Here is a 4,705-nt window from a genome sequence, read left to right as displayed (position 1 = left end):
GGAAGTGTGGAGGTGTAACCTACTGGACCTCCAGGGAAGTCCCTTTTGACTACCTTTCTCCAGTTTCACCCTGGTCTTTGAAAATTCCACTTGGAGGGTTGATATAATTTGTGTTGCTGACCCAAACAAGATGCAGCTCACAGCAAGATTCCTCCTGGTCAGGTCAGTGTGAGTGGCGGCTTGTGGCTCAGTGCAGAAAGGGTGGGGAGAGGTGGGTGGGATTTAAGGCCCCCAACTCTTGCAGGCCTGGGTTGGAATGCTGACATCAGTTTAAACTCAGGACTCTGTTATGCCAACTTCTGGAAGCAGGTCTGGTCACAGGCCGGCCCTGGAGCAGAGCCGACAGGCCTGCGGGGTGTGGGGCCCAGGGTGCTCTGCCGTCTGCTTTCAGCTGCACGTTGGTGTGAGCATGAGCACGGATTCACATCCTTTTTCCCTTCACCATGAACTCTAGTGATGGAGTGAGCAAGGTGATCATCCTCATGGCAGTATGAAATGTGTCATAAACACAAAATGAACCAAGGACACCACAGGTGCAGACAGGTAGATAAACAGCACGTCAGTCTTCAGCCCTACCGGGCACCCAGCTCTCACCAGGAGCAACTACAAATCCAATTCTGCAGAAAGGAGGCAATTCTTCGTCTCCTATTGCATCCACCGGCTTGCATGTCACTTGAAAATGCCTTTGTTCCCTCTGTTGGAAATTAGGATTTTCAAGCAAGACATTAAAATTTGAAAAGCAAATAAATATTGCAGCCATGGGGCTAGGATCCCTGGGATTTCAAGAAATAATATGGATGGGAGGGAGGTGGAAGGGAGGGTCACATGGGGAACACATGTACACCATGGCTGATGTATGGCAAAAACCACCAGAATACTGTAAAGTAATTAGCTTCCAATTAAAGTAAAATAAAGAAAGAAATAATATAGAAACCAGACAGAAAATGCAAGGGATTTTCCTGTGGTGTACCCCAGCACTTGATTTTTAAGTTAACTATGCAATTAATATTCAATGTTATTTAACAGCAGGAAAATTGACTTTGCTTGTTAGAGCACAGACCATGGGAGGGGGGTGGGGGTTAGAGTCATTCACAGATTTTAAACAGAATTACATCTGTCTGCTTGTATCGACAAGGCAGGTAACAGCAACAAAAAATCTACCTGTGGAAAAGTCCCGGGGAATCCAGTGAGATCCTAAATAAGTCCTGTGTGTGTGTGTGCAGGTGTGTGTTAGTCACTCAATCGTTGCCGACTCTGCGACCCCATAGACTGTAGCTCACCAGACACCCCTCCGTCCATGGATTCTCCAGGCGAGAATACTGGAGTGGGTTGCCATTTCCTTCTCTGGGGGATCTTCCCAACCCAGGGATCGAGGTTGGATCTCCTGCATTGCAGGCAGGTTCTTTATCATCTGAGCCACCAGGGAAGCCCAGTCCAGTAATAAAAGACAAATATTTCTATTCGGTAAAAGCCAAGAGTGGGTAGATACCAGGTAGGCTGCACCTGCTTTTCTTATCTAACCTTTTAAGAATGCTCTCACTAGTTTCCTGTTTATCCACACCCCCACCTGACGAAGGAGCTTGTTCCTGTGGGAAGATTCTGTTTGCAGCCCCTTCTCCAGCTCCCTGAACACAAGGCTCTGACGTTCCCTTTTTTTTTTCACATGATGGATTTACCCGCCCTGGGGAAGAAGGTCACGGAAACCTGGCTTGGGATGTATGATTGTGCTTGTTTTCAGTTACTGATTTAATACAATTAAATATATCAATGAAACCCTAGTCACTTCTCGACAGTACTTTTTGCAAGGGCTGTGTGCGCGCACACACACGTTCAGGAAAGTTAGTAAAGAAAAGAGAAGCTTGAGAACCTTCGGCTGCGCAGGGAGCTGAAAGGCGGGCTGAGCATCCGCCACCTCGTCCCACTCCCTGCATCCGGGCTGGGAATCCAGCGGCAGCAGCAGCCGCCCGCCTGCAGGGGCCCGGCGCCTGGGCGGGGTAGGCAGAGCCCCGCGCCGCGGGCGGGACCGGGGCTTTGGGGGGAGATAGAACCGCGGGTAGGGAGGGCGCGCAGGTGCTGCGGGCGCGGGGGTGGGTGCAGCCTGCAGACGGGCGCCGCTGCCGCCGCCCCGCCCCCGGCCCCCGGTCCCCCGCACCCCATCCCCGGCGTCCTGCGCCCCTGCGCCGCCACCTAGATTCCCCCAACCCCGCCAGAAGAGCGGGGCGGAGCACCTCCGCCAACCGGGCAGGTGACGCTGGTGACCCTGGGCTAAGCCCTTTATGGGTCCCTCGGCGCCCGCCCCAAAGGGCCCAGAGGGACTGAATTCCCGGATACCTCGCTGTCCTCCTCGGGTATCCAGTTTCCTCTCTGGGGGGACCGGGAGGCCAGTGTCCCCGTGCTCGTGGTCAGCGAGGCTGCCACTGGGCCTGGCCAGCGACCTGCAGTCCTTCCAGGCAGCCAGGTGCGCCCTCTGCCTGATTCCCCAGCGTGTCTGAGGAAGTCCGCAGGGCGTCTCCTGTGATACAGGTTTTCAAGGGCCTTCATGGTCACCTTGCTCATCTCAAAATAAGTTACAAAATAGCCCACGATCCAGGGCACAGCCTGGGCTGACAGCCCTGAGCTGGGGTTGGTGAACCGCGTGGTTGAAGCTTCCTCCAGGAAGCCTAAAGGCCTGCCAGAGTCCACTGGTGTTGGAAGAACAGGGAATCTCAAAGATCTGCTACTTCACTGACAAAACTAGCTTTCTCTGTGCGCCCTTCCCCCTCTTTGCTTTTGTTGTGAGTGAGGGTACAGATCCCCGGGAGTGGGGGGTGGGTGCTGGTGGAAGGGGCACCCCAGAGATGGGGCTGCAGACTCCAGCGCTCTAGGAGCCTTTGAAGGGCTTCTGGGGGAGCTGGGCGGTTGAGTTTCAGAGACCAGACTGCTTTCATTTTTTTTGGTTGCCTTCATCAAGATACCTCATTCTTTGACATTTCCTGCCCAGAAACCTTTGAACCCTATTCTTTTTTGCTGATTGTGTGCTGTGCTCTGGGAAAGTTTTTTTTTTTTTTTCCAAGTCCCTTCTGTTTCTGAGCGCTGGGCGGAAGAGACCAGGGGAAGGGGGATGAAGTGGATGGTGGTCCCATTCTACCCTAGGTCAGAGACTCTGATATGGGGAGGAGCGCCAGGCCCAGAGTGACCCTCAAGATGTCAAGATTCCATCCCCGGGCCATGGTTCTGGGCAGGAAGAACCTGACCTAGTTTTAAAGAACTCAGGAAAAATATCCTGTGTCCTCCTAAGCCCACCACTGTTGTCTGAATACTTGTTAGTCAGTTGCCCTCTGACTTTTAGCTCCAAGCCGGTCTTTGTGAGTAAGCCTCTCACCGCCCTGGCCAAGGCCCCTGAAGGGGGCCTTCTGTGGAGCTCTGTCAATTAGGCCTCATTTAGTATCTGGGTCAAGATGGAAAAAAAAACTTTTTCTGTTGAAGGGTTTCTCACATGTCTTATGTGAAGACAAGGTTTTTGGTGTTCAGTAAGAATGATAAACTGGTGCTGGTGATCAGACTGGGGGAAATTTCTACCCTGATTAGGGTGCTCCCAGCTCCCTGACTTTCCGTGGACGCATCTGCTTTGATCCTGGGTGGGTCCGCTCCAGGTCTGTCCTGGTGGCCTGTCTTTGTGTGTTTCCAGCCTGGAGGTGGTGGCACGGCTGAGCCTTTCCTGAGTCTATGTGAATGCGGTTTCACTGGGGGACAGTTGACTCGATGCTTAGCTCCCTTGGGGTGACTTCCAGCCTTGGAATTCCAGTGACAGTTTCACTGGGGGACAGTTGACTCCATGCTTAGCTCCCCCTGGGTGACTTCCAGCCTTGGAATTGGTGGAGGAAAGGTGAGGGGTAGCCGCACCCAGAACCCCATCAGTGGCTCCTCTTTTGTGTGCTTTGGCCTGATTCTGCTTGGCCTCCACTGGCCAGATGTGTCTTGGAAGGTGGTGCTGGGCTCTTGGGGGCCTTACCCGCAAATGGCCCTAAAAAGACATAAGAGTCATTGCCTTCTGTGGTCCTGGTGGAGGAAGCAGCCTTCTTCCCCCTGCTATAGCCTGATTACTCAGTATGATAATTTGTTACCATTCCAGGCATCCTGAGGTTGGGCACCGTGGAGCGCCATATTGAATGGAAGAAAGATGGAATGCCCTTGGTGCGTGACAGCTGATGTGTGGGTATGGTTGGGTGCTGCTGCCTTAGAAAGGGTTGCAGCTTTTGACAGATTGTTTAAAATTTGTCTAGTGACTGTTATGCTTCTCAAAATCCTCTTCCATTAAAACTCTTGTTTTCATCTCAGCATCCAAAGATGCCTGGTTCCAGTTCTTGAACATCTGTGTTCAGGAGTGTGCACTCAGGAGCTGGATAGTCTGGGTTGGAATTCACTCCTTGCCAGTTGTGAGTTGTGTGACTTCAATGTCTTGTGTCTTGGTTTCCTCAGTTGGCAATTGGGGATAATAATAGTGTCAGCTTCTTTGTAGGGTTGTTGTGAAGATCAAATGAGTTAGCATGTGAAAGGCTTGGAATCAAGTCTGTGGACTTGGCAGACAGCTTAGCTATTATTTTACTCTTGTGTTGTTTGGCTAAATCATTGATCTTAACCCAGCTCTTGGTGTGTGATTTGGAATTTTCTTGTTTAAACAGAGAGAGAATGAGAGAGGGGGAAAAATATAATTGACCTATTTCTG

At 51.7% G+C, this 4,705-nt stretch overlaps 1 long non-coding RNA gene across 1 annotated transcript; it reads left to right on the top strand.

The window, feature by feature from the left end:
• Positions 1-1,886: 1,886 nt before the first annotated feature.
• Positions 1,887-4,403, top strand: LOC122703465. Its single transcript, XR_006343494.1, has 3 exons — positions 1,887-1,994; positions 4,112-4,173; positions 4,318-4,403. It is a non-coding gene; the product is annotated as an uncharacterized LOC122703465 (long non-coding RNA).
• The last annotated feature ends 302 nt before the right edge of the window (positions 4,404-4,705 follow it).

Source organism: Cervus elaphus, chromosome 11 (genome assembly GCF_910594005.1).
Source record: "Cervus elaphus chromosome 11, mCerEla1.1, whole genome shotgun sequence".
NCBI lineage: Eukaryota > Metazoa > Chordata > Mammalia > Artiodactyla > Cervidae > Cervus > Cervus elaphus.
The sequence above is the reverse complement of the archived record's forward strand: the minus strand, read 5'-3'. Positions and strand labels throughout refer to the sequence as shown.